General features: G+C 45.8%; 1 protein-coding gene across 1 annotated transcript in view; it reads right to left on the bottom strand.

Moving 5' to 3' along the window:
* Nucleotides 1-15,881, bottom strand: part of PCP4L1 (Purkinje cell protein 4 like 1) — a 349,325-nt gene that overhangs the window by 263,934 nt on the left and 69,510 nt on the right. The window lies entirely within an intron of this gene.

The following is a 15,881-nucleotide window of genomic DNA, read 5'->3' as shown; positions in this document are numbered from 1 at the left end:
GTCAAGAATCCCATCTCCCATGTGACTTTGCCCGACCATCCTTTTTTAAAAACATTTTTTTTAAGCACAATTTTTATTGATTTTGGTTTAACACAGCACAACGGAATATTGCATTATTTTTTTCAGCGGTAAACAGAGCGTTTTATAATTTGAGTATTAACAATGTGATCATTATTTTATGAGTACTTGGCTTTATGCGCCATTTGACATCTGTTATACTGTATTTACATAGTAGCTCCATCCATATTCATAGTTTTGCATTTATACCACTCTTGATGTTTCCACTATAGGTGAATCTGAATGAATAAGAAATAACAAACCCCAACTACCACATTTTCCCTCCTTCTTGGCTCATCCATGTGACTTGTAACCCGGGTCAGGGTTATGCATTCCCTGCATTGGATTGCTGTGCTTAAGCTACTGCGTTTAAAAACAATGTTTCTATTGGGTGGTGTAATGCATAGTGTAGCTCTGTACGGGCTCAGTTTTTTACTGGTCGGCAGAGGGGGAGGGGATGGCATATTCTGGGGACTGGGGGGCTCCAAAGGATCAATGGCCTTTAGCGTTTCTAGCATCTGATCCCACTCCATAGAAATGGGTGTAGTAAGCAACCCTCAAAGTTCCTCTCTTTAATAACAGCACTCCCGTCTCACCCCAATGGATCATCTCTTTGTGCCTGGTGAGTAGCGTAGAGGGGAAAGCTGATTTCCATCTCATTGTGATGGCATGTTTTGCTATAAGGATAGCCATATTAGCAAATCAATACTGTTTTTTCAGGTGTCGGTGTAGCCCTAATAGACAGCTCTCCGCAGTAGCCCAATCAGAGGTGCCTGTAGTTTCCTTTACTAAATGTCCTACTATGAACCAAAATCCCTTCAAGCGTGGGCATTCCCACAACATATGTAATATATATGCATCTGAAACCTAGGACAGCAGACAAGTGCGTCGGTATATACACAATTAAGGCAATGTGGGGGTAAGATGTTCCCTGTGTAGGATCATATACTGAATGAATTTGAATTTAGCGTTACGGGACACTTTTTTGGGGAACTTCAGCAGGGAATCCCATTCCTTATCGGTTAGATCTCTACTGAAATCCTTCGTCCATTTTTCATGTAGGGGCACAAGGGAGGCCCTCGCATGTGTCCTGGTACCCTTGTAGAGCCATCTGATTAGGTGGCGTCCTTCTCCCATCAGGTGTACAGCATATAATATTTCATTTGTAACGATCTAATCGCTTTCATCAGGTTCCCTTCTAGAAGGTCCTGAGGGTTTCTATAAATCTGTATGCCCAGGTATTTGAAAGTTTGTTATGCTTCATAAAGAATGCATGTGATTTCTTTGCATTGATTGCCAGCCCCGAGACACATTCACATTGTCGGAATATATTTGGAATAGGCTCTATGTCGTCTATTAGGTTCTTTATATATAATATGAGGTCATCAGCATATGCCGACACTATATGTATTGTCTCTCTCAGTCGGATCCTTTTGTTTTCTGCTTCCTTCGGAGTTTAATTATTAGGGGTTCTAGAGCTAACACAAATTTCAGTGGCGACAGAGGGCAGCCTTGTTGTGTCCCCCCGGCCACTGGATAAGGGCGGGATATGTGGGATCCAGTACGGACCCGGGCCGCAGGAGCCGTGTATAGAAGCTTGACCCACTTCATATAGCCGAGTGGAATGCCAAATCTTTTCATGGTTGCTACCATGTATTCCCAATTTAATGTGTCAAACGCCTGCTGTAGGTCTAGGGAGATACATCCAGTCTTGCAGGAAATCTCGGCGGCAATATCCATGACATAGTGCAGATGCCTAATGTTAAGGGATGTGTTACGGCCTGGGACAAAACCACACAGATCAATGTGAATACGTTTTGGAAGATAAGGAAGAAGACGGCGGGACAGAATTTTGCTAAGTAATTTATATTCAGTGGACAATAGAGAGAGCGGGTGTACCCTGATATTTCTTGTGGATCTCTGTTCGGACTGGGGAGGGAGGTGACCAATGCTTGCATAATAGTTAGTGGGACAAAATGGGCCTCGTGGGCTGATTTGTACAAACATTTGAGGTGTGGAATTAATTTATCTGCAAAGGTAGAATAGAATTCTGCTGGCAGACCATCCAGTCCTGGTGTCTTTTTACACTGGAGCTCACTGATAGCCTCTTTAATTAGAACCCTTGTAATGGGGGGTATCCAATTCCTTTTAGGTGGCCTCTGTTAATTTGGGGTAGGTCAAACCATCTAGGAATGGCCCGATCATCCTCTTAATGCACACAGGACGCAGTAAAGACTTTAACAAGATCCCACATAAATTAAAATCATTTAAAAGAAAGAGGGTAACAAATAACCAGCGTCTAGCAACTCATTTTCCTCACATGAATATTATCAAGTGCAATGTGAATAGTTGCTTATCTCAATCGTGAAGTACTCTCTTAATAATCCTTACTATCAGGGTCTACTTACCCATCTCCCAACTTCATCAAGTCATTTTCTTGGTGTAACAGGATTTGTATGTCAATTCAAGATGCCGCATTACCAATTTGAGGGTGTGCCAACCCTTGATCTCAAAACACTAAGAGGAAAAAAGCCTCGCCTGGGATGTTACAATTTTTTGCAGGTATTAACCGATGGCGATGGCTACATCCTGATATCTAAGATCAAATAACATTTTTAAACCCATTTCTCTCAACTGAATCCCATACTTTTTGAAAACAGGTTGGAGAATCTTGTTCCTTGCCTAAAGGAACAGTACACATTCCATAAATAGATGGATCACTGAATATTTCCTGCCTTGCTTGCAGGGGCATTGGCCATGACTCTCGACTACTTTAGTTTTTAACCACGACATATGCCAACACGGGTCAATTTCCACCCTCAGCCACAGAATTTCATTCTGGAGAGACTTGTATTGAATTCTATACAGGTACAGAAAGAAATCCATGCTCTTCTGTGAAGCTAAAAAATTGAAAAACAGAGCTCAAAACTTTGAGTTAATGAAGGTCCTCTCTCCAACTAGTTTTGTTAGTGCCTTGTCTGAAGGTGCTCTTTATTTGACTAACTTGAGCCACTGCACTTCCCTCAGAGCGCAAGAAAGGGACTTCCAAGCGCTTCATAACGTCTATCAGAGGGTTCTTCCTAGTGGGGAAGGTTGCCAATATCTTGGGGACAATTAGAACAGACAATTTGTCGCCAGGGCCCACATTTTTAATCGGGGAAATAAAAACATAATTCTCTGGTATCCGCCAGCGCGCTCCAGGCTAATGTTCTCAACTCCCTTCTTACGGCTTATATCATGATAGTACAATTCTCAGGTAAACCACATATTTATCCAACATCAGATTATGTGAAAAGATCATATCCAGATACTTATACTCTCTAACCTGCTCCTACCGCACATTACCTAAGAACCAAGCAATTTTTTTTTTTTTTGCAAAAAACAAGTTTTTTTTTTATCAACATTTATTGTCAATTTATTTTCAAGACAATAGTCGTTCAGGGCATTTAATTTTCTTTGGATCCCTATAGGCATTATTTCCATCACCACCAGGTTCTCTGCTACATAAAGCAGCTGGTATGCCTGCCCACATTCTTAGGAGAATAACTGTGCGCATCGCGTAATGTCTGGAGGAAGTCCGCAATGAACAGGCTAAACAGCAGGGGTGTCAAAATGCACCAATTCAATAAGCCATTCTCAACCGGGAATTTCCTTGACAGTCTTCCTTGTCTGTTCAGATCAACTTGGACCCAGTTGTCACTATGTATTTTCATCATAAAGCTTAACAGTGCTTCAGATATATGCCATTGCTGAGGTTTCTGCCAAAGCGTACCTCTGTCCTCCTTGCCGAAAGCCACTTAGAAGTCAATGAAGCAGGAGCAAAGGCCACCTACCGACTTCATTGACTTCCTTGTGACTCCCCACAGTGTGAAACAGTGGTCCATTGTGAGTGCGTTGGCCTGAAGGCTCCTTGCTTCACAGAGACAAAATCCCAAGCAGTTAGGTGTTTTAACAAAGTTAACCATAAAGTTTAGAAGAAAATTCGAGGAGGGAAATCAAACGATTGATAGCAGGATGATGCAGTTTACCTTTTTTGTGAATGGGCTTCACTATGGATGCTATCCAGGAGTCTAGAATGAGCCTGTTAGCCTCACCCATTGGAGGAATTTGTTCAACATTAGTCCCCATTTCCTTGGATCTTTTCTAAATATCACAAATGGGATCCCATCCAGGCCACCAGCATTGGAGGCTTTCATATTACTGATTTTTACGGATACCATTACCGCCTTATGAGTACTTGCAATCACTTCTCCCTCCACTTCAAAGCCGGCATTAAACACTGACAAGTTTTCATAGTTTCCGCCACTATATAACAAATATATAAAAGTGTACCAATCTTCCTTGCTTATCTATGCCTCAAGGGAAGATGGTGATGAAAGAGTTATAGAATTCACTAGCCACCAAAGGAAAGAGCCTGCAATGCATCTTCAGTAATCAAAACTCACACTCTTTTATGATAAACTACTTCAAGAGACAAGATGGCACTTGAACAGGGCAGACAATCTTCTTTGAATTCCAAACTAAGGGCAAAATGATCAGTAGGCCCCACATCTAAGACTCTAAATTGTTTTACCCAATTGAACAGGTGTACTGGAACCATCAAATAGTTAATAGGCAATTTACTAGTACCATGTTTGAAGGTTCTTGCAGCAGGAATATCGTCATTATGCCGCTCGTTACCATTAATCAAGTTCAAATGGACTAAACGAGACAGAACCTTTCGAATTTCCTTCCCTGGGATTTTCAGAAAAAGTCCTTTCAGGAATGTTTAATACTAACCTTATCTCTTTCATAGCCATTTCAAGTTCTTTGAATGCAGATTTTTCAATAAACCCCACCCCTACCACCAACCAAACATCTGGATATCAACATATCAATTTTTCAACGTCACTGAACAGATTCAACAGTTCACGCTCAGGCAGGGGCCGAATTGGAGGAACATACACATTTAGACAGTTCATTTGTTTTAGCCCCTCATCATTGGTGAACAAGACAATAAGACAAGCAAGTAGTTTGGAACTTCGTTACTTTCTTCCCATAGCGGACAGATACCAATATAAGCTGTCCACTGCTGCTCCCCCTCTTAACAAGGTCTTGGAATTATGTGCTATGGCAATAAACCCCTCTGCTGCAGGGCAATCCAACAACCCCATCTCCTGAAGGAACAGTATAAAGAAATTTGTTAAAACCTCTATGTTTTTCCATTTCTATAAACAATTTAAATCCATGAACATTCCAAACCAGGACACATCCCGGCAGCGGATGCCCTGCCAACTACTAATTTCATCAGCCCCCTCCCACTACTCTAAACAGGAGTGAAGCGATTGTTTGTGTTTTTGGAGGGGTCTATTCACTGGAGGATATACCCCCGACCATCATGTCCACTTTCCCTCCTATGCTCATCTACCTGAGAGGGGGGAGGGCGATGGAACCAATTATGGCTCCTCTTGTCAAGGGCTCTATCACTGTGAAACGTTACTGTAAATAATTCTTTCCTGCGACCCATCTCATTCCCACCAACTCCTTCTAGCCTCTATTCTCCGGCCTACTCCTAGGGGCCATGTTTGAAAAACCTGGTTACATTTTAACCCTCCATGTTCACTTAAAAATGGGGGGAGTCAGTATGCGAGCCTTCCTCTGATTGGCCAGCGGGTGCGCATATTGCCTCACTTCCATCATAAAGACTAATGCCATTTGCTGCCATGGCCGAGCCTGAAGACTCCACTAAGTTCCTCGTCTCATCTGAAATAAACAGTACACTGGTTAGGTCTTCCCCTGCAAAGTTCCTGAAACCAACCAGAGCCAAGCTCTTTGAAGAGATTTTCTTTAAACTTTTAAACCCTTCAATGCTGCCGTCGGCCATTGGTCGACGGCAGCACTACCTCCATGGTGCTGCCGTCGGCCAATGGCCGACGCGGCCCCGCACGTTTTGCGGAAGTGCCGCACTTCCGCAAAATTGGCGGCGCAGCCAATGGGTTAATATTATCAAATACACATAGCAGCTTGGATCTGTTAAGGTGTTGACTAACAGAGCACAGTGTTTTCCTTTTGGATTGGTAGTACCAATCACTTACAAGCCTCTCCTGCCTGGGGAAAATGTGTTTGTTCCAACATAAGATTTTCACTTATCAAACTCACTACACAAATGTGTACAGGGTTAGGTGGAGATCTCCCCCTTCGAAATTGTAATACTTTTCGTATTTTTCAGGTTGTTTTTTCATTTTTGTCCCCAGAAACCTCTTTTGTCACCTTTGAGCTTTCCCTGATTTCCTTGAATGTTCCTCTCTCTTTCTCTGGAAGTTTCCCTAGCCTTAATATATCTTTCTTACCTGGCTTTTCCTTAGCAGTTGATTTCTTGTGCATCTTTGAAGCTGCCCTTGGAGCTGGATACTTGGGAGGCCTTAAAGGCTGGTTCATGGTCTCCACACCGCACGGCTTCAAACTGCTCTTCTGCTTTCTGCCTCCTCTCCCTTCCTGAGCTCTCCGTCTCACCCCTGATCTCAACAGTATAGTGAGGCTGCACTTAGATAGGAAAATTTGTTTCCCAAATAGACTCCCCTTTTTCAAAACTAGGTAAGGACATCTAGAAGGACTTACACCATTGAATTACATTTTACATTACACAATGTAATTACGTGGAATTAAACCATTTAAATCTTAATCTTAAATTAAGATCGCATCCCTGGAACCATCCTCGATTTACCAGTACTTTCAAGCAGTTGAATAAGATTACAATTTTGAGTATTATTCAAAACCAATGCCTTTAACATTCCCTGAAATGTTGTTTGTATAAGGGAGAGGAGGTTCAGCATTGACATGTCTTGGGTGAAATCAGAAACATTTTCCAGTGAATTACTCTCATTAGTTCATTTATATTTAGCATGCTTATCATCATCATCATCATCAGTCCCCCTCATAGGCCTATACATTGATTCCTCACGCTCCTCATACAAGGCAGAGGGAATACCTTCAGATTGTTCATTGTACGGAGGCTCAATCGAGGTTACACCATCCCCAACCCCTCAAAAGTATTGGAGAGGATGAAGACCTACGGGGTGTGGCTTCTAGGGCTCCGGGGGCTCCCTCTCCTCTGACCTTGGAGTCCCTCGATCAGGTTAGAGAGACTTGATGACTCCAAGCCCACCAAACTTTGTCTCACACACTCAAGCGGGAGACTGAGGCTCAGCGTGTGTCTCAATTTCCATTTTCTCCACTGGTTCAATTTTTCCCACTGGCTCCATGTAGGAGGGGAGCTTAAAAACGAGAGTCTTGTGCCCCCACCCAACACCAACATCTTCTCCACCAGAGATAAATTACCTCTTGTCTCTGACGGATGTACTCTCGACATCAACATCAACCTTATTTCTAAGCACAATCAAAATACTCTAAGCGTGGGCGGACTTTGGACTTCAAAATGTTTTACAGTGAATTCCCACAAAGAAGACGGCAACTCAGCAACTGCCCAGACTGACTTCTGCCTACACCCCAGAGACTTGGGCCCTTTTGCCTCAGGGAAGGAAAGAACTGAGACAGCAGTGGTTATGTAGGTCACAGCAAAGTCAATAGAGAGTGAATTTCCTGGAGAATCAAATGTGATTTCCGGCCTTGGATTCTTCTCTTGGACAGAGCCCCCACCGAGACTGCTTGACCCACCCGAGGGGGAGAGGTAGCATGATGATCGTAATGGTCCTCCTGGAGAGATAGCAAGCCCACCGCAATTGGACTCTGAGTGAGACAGGAAACCGGAACAAATAAGTGCTCACCGTCTGTCCACCCTGCAGTGGGATCCACTGACAGTCCTTCATCACTGCGATTGGTAGCATGTAGGGGACAAACAGGGGGAGTGTTGCCAACTCCAGTCCTGCCAATGAATCCTTTTAGACAAACTGACATGTTAAGCTACTCTAAATCCCCCCTTGTTCTTCAATAGAAGCACAGATCACAAAGACACCTGAGGTCAGAGGGACAGGCTCTGGGGGCCCTGATGGTCCTAAAAACGCTCTTTGCCCAGATCCTGGGTGCTCCCTGCCAGCACTTTTATCCCCCCTTCGCTGACCACAGTAATCAACCCCACTTCCCCTTCCTCTTGGTCTCAATATGTGCTCTGCCATAATCAAAGTAAAGATCTTGAGTCACGAGCTATAAGTCTGCAAAGGACAGCAGTTTTTCCCTGGAACGCCGGTTACAATAATTCTTGTAATTCCAATAATTCCAATAGTCATCCAAGAGTTGCTTATTGCTGCCTCAGCTGGTTATGCTTTCAGTCAGAATGCTAAAGGGAACAGTTGATGGACAGAATGCTGATCAACGTCAAACATTCACCCCAGTACAGAGATCTGGGCCTAAATCAATAGTTTGTTTTGCTCCCCAAGCCATTCCAGTTTAAACCCAATCATATGCAAATCAGTCTTGACCCTGTTCCCCATGGAAACAGTGCAGCCTGAAGTGCCAGGCCAGGTCCTCCTTGGACCGGAAACAAGCATTCTGGAACCGGTTTCGCAGTTTCACCCTTCACCTGCCAGGCTAGCTTGACTCCAGTGGCATGAAGAGCACGGGCATACCTGTCCCACTCGGAGTGACAAATGCAAAAAGAACAATAGATTAACAGAATGATGATCGATGTCAAACATTCACCCACTACAAAGATCTGGGTCTAACTCTATCATTGTTTTGCTCCCCATGCCATTCGAGTTTTAAACCCAGCCATATGCAAATCAGTCTTGACCCAGTTCCCCATGGAAAAAGGCTAGCCCGAACTGCCAGGCCAGGTCCTACCTGGACAGGAAAGAAGCATCCTGGGACTGGCTTCGGGGTTCACCCCTCATCAGCCAGGCTAGCTTGACTCCAGTGGCATGGCTGGGTCCAAACTGGGTGGCGTGGTGAGCAAAAGAACAATGGATTAAATCCAGATCTCTGTGACTGGGGATGAATGTTTGCATTGCCAAGCATTCCGTCCATCATTTGTTCATTTTGCATTTGTCGCCCTAAGTAGGAAGGGTATGCCTAGACATGAGTCCCGTGCTCACTATGCCACTGGATCCAAGCTAGAATGGCTGATGAGAGGTGATGAACCGAAACTGGTCCTTAGAATGCATGTTTCTGGTCAAGGGAAGACCTGGCTTGGCAGGTCTAACTGTACTGTTCCCACAAGCAATAGGGTCAAGACTGATTTGCATATAGTTGGGTCCAAAGTGGGGTGGTGTGGTGAGCAAAAGAACAATAGATTAAACCCAGATCTTTGTGACTGGGTGTCAATGTTTGCATTGTTCAGCATTCGGTCCATCATTTGTTCCTTTTGCTTCATTCAGACCGCTAGCACAGCAATCGGATTGACAGCAAAGCACAGTACAGATAGATAACAATGCGGGTGCCACGGCCAGGACAAGCATTCACCTACAATCATTGAGGTGCAGAGGCAGTAGGTCCAGAACAGCTGGGAGGGGGCAGCACAGGCAGAGTTTTAAAAGCACATGTTGCACCTACTTTCTAGAGAGGCTGCCTCTGTGCCACAGGCTGCCAGCTAACACGTTCCCCCCTCGCCCCTCGCCTCCACCACACCTCCATCCCCAACACGGACATGGAGGAAGTTCTTAAGGACACAGAGGTGGGTAAAGAGAGAGCACTGCTCAGGGTGTTTGCAGGCCCTGCAGAGCGCTACAGGCTCAACTGGCTCTATAGGACTCACCCTCGTTCTGTTCACATCACCATTTGCCGCTGCCGCTCCGCAGTGGTGCCACCTCACAGGGAGTTTGTAGGGAGCCTGTGCAAGCCACAGTGCACCCCCACCCACCCCTAAAGGCGGGCAATTACTAGCGATGGTGTAGACAACAGCAGAATCCTCAGAGCAGTGCACAGAGACCACAGGGGCTCCCTCTGCACCGCCCAGCACCGCACCCTGTTACTCCCAGCCCGCTGCACTGCCCAGTCTTGATCCTCTACTTCACCATGTCAGCGTCTCCTCTGTCTCCGCGTCTGTCAGCGATCAAATAGATTTATTATGCTGGTCTGTCCGTGTGACACCATCACTGAACAATAACCTTTTGCCTTTTTAACAGTCATTCGGACAAAATGAACCGGATGTATGACGTAACAACGCGTGTTATTACAACGCGTGCTGTTACGTCGCAGTCGTTACAACGACTGCATGTTACCACGCTTTGCCTTTACAACACAAGTCTTTACATCGACTTGCGCTAGGTGGCGTGCTAACATTAAAAAAGGGTAATTTACTATTCCAACTCCAGTCCACTTATCAGAAGGGAAGGTGTTGGGATAGTAAACTACACCATTTTTAATGTTAGCACGCCATCTAGCGCAAGTCGATGTAAAGACTTGCGTTGTAATGGCATAGCGTTGTTACATGCGGTCGTTGTAACGACCGCGATGTAACAGCATTGCGGTGTAATAACCGCGTTGTTAAGGATGTTTCCCAATGAACCCAATTTATGATAGAAATGTGCCACCGTGAACAGGTACAAAGTCCCTTTTAAACAGAACTAGTTGAATCAACAGCAATGGCCTCTTGAGATGGGAACACCCCTTCGCTGCTAATGACAAGGGTAACTCGTCATGGAGTTTCCTATTGATTTCAATGGAAATTACATGGAAAGCAACAAATAGGCTTAGCATCCAAGTGGTTAACAGTGGGTTACCAAGCAGGCCATGAGGTGTTGTTTATTGAGTAGAATTCAATTCTCCTCTGAAGTGGAGAAGACAGTTTTCTGACAGCAGATTTTGGTTGGGATGGATTTCCATATGTGTGACACATACCAAGAGGCCTGACATCTGGGGCTCCTGCATCCTGTATCTTTTGCTCCCTGCTGCAAGTTCTGCATAGTCCTCTGGATGCTTTTCTGTTTGAGGCACAGTATAATGGAAAGCCCAACATAAAGATCAATTGGTGCACCTTAGATTGTGTTCACACAATTTAGGGCACTTTCCCCCCGTTTTTTGTGTTAATCTTGGGGACAATAGGTTAGATGCTGGCTACTGAAGGGTTTCACTGTCAACATTTGTATGATTATGATGGAATTCCATCAAGGACTGCTTTGTATGAAATGCAGCAGGTCTTGAAGGTGGCATGCGGTGGAGGTCTGTTTAAGGAATAATCTGCCAATCTTTCAAAAGATTTCGATGAGTCCTGCTTCAGCCTGAAGAATGCACGGCTTTGGCATCAGACGGGTATCTGAAACACCAGCTCGTATCACCTCCATTGAGAGGAGGTGTACGAGCACATGTTCAGGCATTCTGAAGCCATTTGTGTGGCTAAATGAGTTTTCTTTGTGGAGCAAGTTCTACAGTACTATACTGTTCTGTGCAAAATGTACTTTGAAGCTGAGGTTGACCTTGGTGTTGAAGCCAGGACACTAGGCGCAGTGCTGTCCAGATTCATCTTGTCAAGCCCCTCCTAGACTTCGTGCTGCTTCCTGACAGTGTCATTGACTAGACCCCAATCAGTAGTGGGTTTTGAGTTCAACGTTGGGCATCTAGTATTGATTGGTGGCAAGGCACTTCATCAGTCAAACATGTGCGATAAACAATTCCTAGGCAATCATAGATGAATACATACATATATATATATATATATATGTGCGGAGGGTATGTCAAAAATCAAAGACCATAGGGTATCTATAAAGATATATAATGTATTTATTATTCATTAATAAAAATTCATGACTAGTTAAAAATTTGGAAAAATTACTACGTGAATAACAACTTGACTATTATTATATTAATGATAGTTGCATATCGACTGAAACCTTTTGTAGATGTAACCTTGTATGTTTATTGTAAGAAATATTGTCGACATTAATTTGTTATGAAATGATTTTATGTTATTGTTTTTAACTAGTCATGAATTTTTATTAATGAATAATAAATACATTATATATCTTTATAGATACCCTATGGTCTTTGATTTTTGACATACCCTCCGCACATATATATATATATGTATTCATCTATGATTGCCTAGGAATTGTTTATCGCACATGTTTGTTTTCCCTGTCCTAGGAATTGAACCATTATAGTTCAGGGGGGCTTTGTGTATTTCCTACACTTCTTCAGTCAAGTAATGGCTCAGCTCGATGTGACCATCAGACAGTGCTGAATAGCATACACATACTATTGATGGCTGATTGGCTAGAATGACTCTAAAAAGCTCAGTTATAGATTGTGGGCCAATGGTAAGACAATGCAGTCTTGGAGGATGCTGAAGATTTCAGGCTGCAGCTTCGACCTAGGGTTTTCGATTGGTCCAGCAGGGCTCTGGTCTTCAAAGTATAATATGATGCATTTAAGTGGGGTGGGGTGGGGTGTGACAGTACAAACTGTGCATCGTGTTGTCAATGAGGCTCTTAGGTTGACGGTGTTGATGGCTCAGAGTAGGACAAGAACGCAGGTATCTGCATTGTTTGTGATCTGGCGCACATCACCCATTACCTGGATGGTAGGGATCCTATCACTCCGAGAAACTTTTCAGCAGTTCATCTGCCCTATATTGGTCTCGGGTGGAAAGAGGTGGGCCAAAGAGGAGGTGTACAACCTAAGGGACACAAGAAAGCTTGCTACAGAGGACATTAGGCGAACATGTGCTTTCTAGTGCACTTGGCCTTCAGTGCCAAGGCATAAATTCTGTTTCAGGGGAGCTAGGCAGTGGTCGAGCTCCAACATGGGTATACGCCAGTTCAAACATAGTGGCTGCAGCTAGTCATCAGGAACCTCTAGCTTAAGGCATTGCTTGAGTTGGTCATGGCAGACACAACTTTAGCAGGAAAGCATGTGGATGCCTGACCTGAGTCAGACAGTTTCACAAAAGCGTTTTGCTGAGAAAGAATTTGGGGAAACAACAATTGGGACAATATGTTAGGGTTACTTCCTGGAATAATCCTCTTGGGAGAACTCATGGCAATTGAGCTACAACGTAGGGAACAAGCAAAGGAAGAGGAGTAGGCCTGAGGTGGGCGAGCCATCTCACAGGTGAGCAAACACAGGAGTGCCGGAGACTGCTTTTTGTCAGACACGAGCATATGTGAAATATGGAGAAAGGTGAAGCAAGGAATTACAATAATTGACTTACACAAAGTAGTTTAAAAAAATGTTTTATTGAATCTCATGCAGATTACAGAGGCAGCATCAAAGAATACAGTAATTTGAGAAACAAACGATTTACACAAATTATTTAACCAAACCGAATGGTTGCAAGAATATAGCAACCCCCCCAACAACTCAAATATGCACTGCCGGGGGGCGCTAGAGGGCGCACTTGCAGAATGGCCGCACTGATGTGAGGCTCCTGCAGCCTGGAATGAATATCTGGAGTTTATCCTGCATTTTCACCGACTCTGCTCGTCGCAACTACGTTATATAGGAGAAGATATTCAGACCGGCACCTCGGTGAAACTTTCAGCCTCCAAATGTGTGCCTGACCGAAGAAACGACCGCTGAAAGAATTACCCGGCCGGAAGCTCGGAGCGGCTGGGGGAGGAGACTGGCTGGCCGCGCTACGCGAGACCGCTGTGTACCACGAGGCAGGAAGGCCTTGCGCTGAGAACCCAGGCAGAACCCCGCGGTGGCGTGTGCGGTGAGTGAAGGGCACCGCAAGCTGAGAGCGCCCTGTACGAAAATTAGCGCTGCTGAATGGGCGGCGGCGGCTGCTGGGCTCCCTGCTGACATCGCTGCGATAGACATCGAACTGTGAACATTGCAGACGACCGGGAGCAGAGGCGGCCATTGCGGACTGCGGGGGCGGGAAGCCGCGGCTTGGAGAGCGCGAAAACAGGCTGTGCCCCTCGGACCTGGAGCGGTTGCGATCTGTTTGCACCTACGGAGCCGCGAGGCTTGGGGCGCTGTTTCGTGGCTGCTGGAGGACTCTGGCTGCCCTTATGTCTCGTCGCAGGCCTACGGGCGAGAGGTGAGGCGCGGGGGTCGGGACGTGTTTGCGCCTCTGAGACCATTTTGATCCCCGCCGCCCTTGCAGGCATCGTACTGCAAACTGAACGACCCCCCCAGCGCTACGAATTCTTGGCTAACGAGTGTCTGCATTGTGGATGTGCCCCGAGGTGGACTATATCCGATACCTCCCTGTGAAATGATGTGAGGAGGCCGGATGCTTCCACTTCTGCCCCGCGCTTCGCCTCAGTGTTTTGGGCGCAACGTCTACTGATGAACACTGACACTGAGGTGGCGACCAGCGATGCTCTTTCATCCCCACGTGCACGGAGCTCCCATGCATTGAACTGCAGCCCGGATATGCATCACTGAAACAGCGCAACCTTGATTTTGTCTTACCCACGGAGTGCATGAGTGGCGTTTTTGCTTGGCGGGCATCAGGAACTCCAGCCGCCTCTTGTTCACCGCGGTGCCCACAACTTCTTGACTGCTGCAGGCTTCTGCCCCCCTTTCAATATGGGCAAACCGGATAATAGACAGCCCAAGTTAACATTTGACGCGGCCACGACCAAAAAGGGATTGCGGAATACGCAAGAAGCGGGCAGCTCCCAGGCCCCTCCTATGGAAGATGCAGATAACCGCCCTGGCACCTCAGACTTCCAACAGATGATGCAAGAGATGAGACAAGGATTTGCTACTATTGTTGATAAGGTGGATAGGATGTCATCAAGAATGGACGCAATCGTGCATAAAGTGGATGTCCATGAAGAACGACTCACGACCGCGGAACAACGCATATCGGACAATGATGACCACGGCTACCCACACGTCCCAAATCGCGAGAATGGACAATGTGCTCAGGATCATAGCCGCGAAGAACGAGGAATTGGAAGCCAGAAGCCGGCGCAATAATATTCGCGTAATCGGTGTGCCGGAATCGACCATTATGGGGCGCATGGAGGACTATGTTGAGAGGATACTGACTACAGCGATTGGCCCGGAGACATTCTCCAGACAATTTATTGTCGAAAGGGCACACCGGTCACTGGCGCCGAGGCCTTCTACCGGTGCCCCCTCACGACCCATCATTGCCCGCCTCCTAAATTACCGGGATAGGGATGCTGCGTTGAAGGCAGCCCGCACCCATCACACGCTTTCCTGTGACGGAGTCAACTTCTCCATCTACCCGGATTTTACACCTGTGGTGCAGGAACAACGGCGAAAATTCTTGGACGTCAAAAAGAAGCTGCGAAACCTTCAAATAGACTATGTGCTCCTATATCCTGCCAAATTGAGGGTGACCCATCAGGCGAAACAACACTTCTTTACTAATCCGCAAGAGGTCGAGGATTTTGTGAAACAACTCAAGCGGGAACGCGCGGACAATAGAAGACAAAGAGAAGACAAGCAAGAAGATTTTCACTCAGCTGCCGAAGACGAATGACAATATGCCTCTACTACGCGATTCCTGCTCCATAGCTTAGAGGGCTGCGACGGGGCCGGATGTGGCCCACACTACCGGTTAACCGCATACTGCAACTGGAAACTAGACGAGCACTGGACGATGGTGGTAACGTATTCCAGGCACCCCCCCACTACCTGAACCATGACTGGCATGGGTATCGGACACAGGGCCAAGGAGTGGGGGGAGGCTGAGTGCGCTACTAGACTGCACCCCGAAGGGTGTACCCCATTCTATTTACTGCACCTGATGCAAATGTTGGGGAGTATAGGCGTTATTGAGGGTGGTGGGAGGGAAGGGAGTACTGGCAAGTTGGGATTGCTTCAATGGGTGGGGGGCGGGGGCGCTACTGTTAGAGCGCGTTGGACTGTTGATGATGTTCTTCCTTTTTGTAGGACCCTCTCTACTATACTACCTGTGCTAGACTCACTTTGCTGCAGATTGTGGTCAATTTCTCATTTACCATATATTA

The sequence above is a fragment of the Lissotriton helveticus genome, chromosome 12 (genome assembly GCF_964261635.1).
Source record: "Lissotriton helveticus chromosome 12, aLisHel1.1, whole genome shotgun sequence".
Taxonomy (NCBI): domain Eukaryota; kingdom Metazoa; phylum Chordata; class Amphibia; order Caudata; family Salamandridae; genus Lissotriton; species Lissotriton helveticus.
Note: the sequence above shows the minus strand (reverse complement) of the source record. Positions and strands in the feature narration are given on the sequence as shown.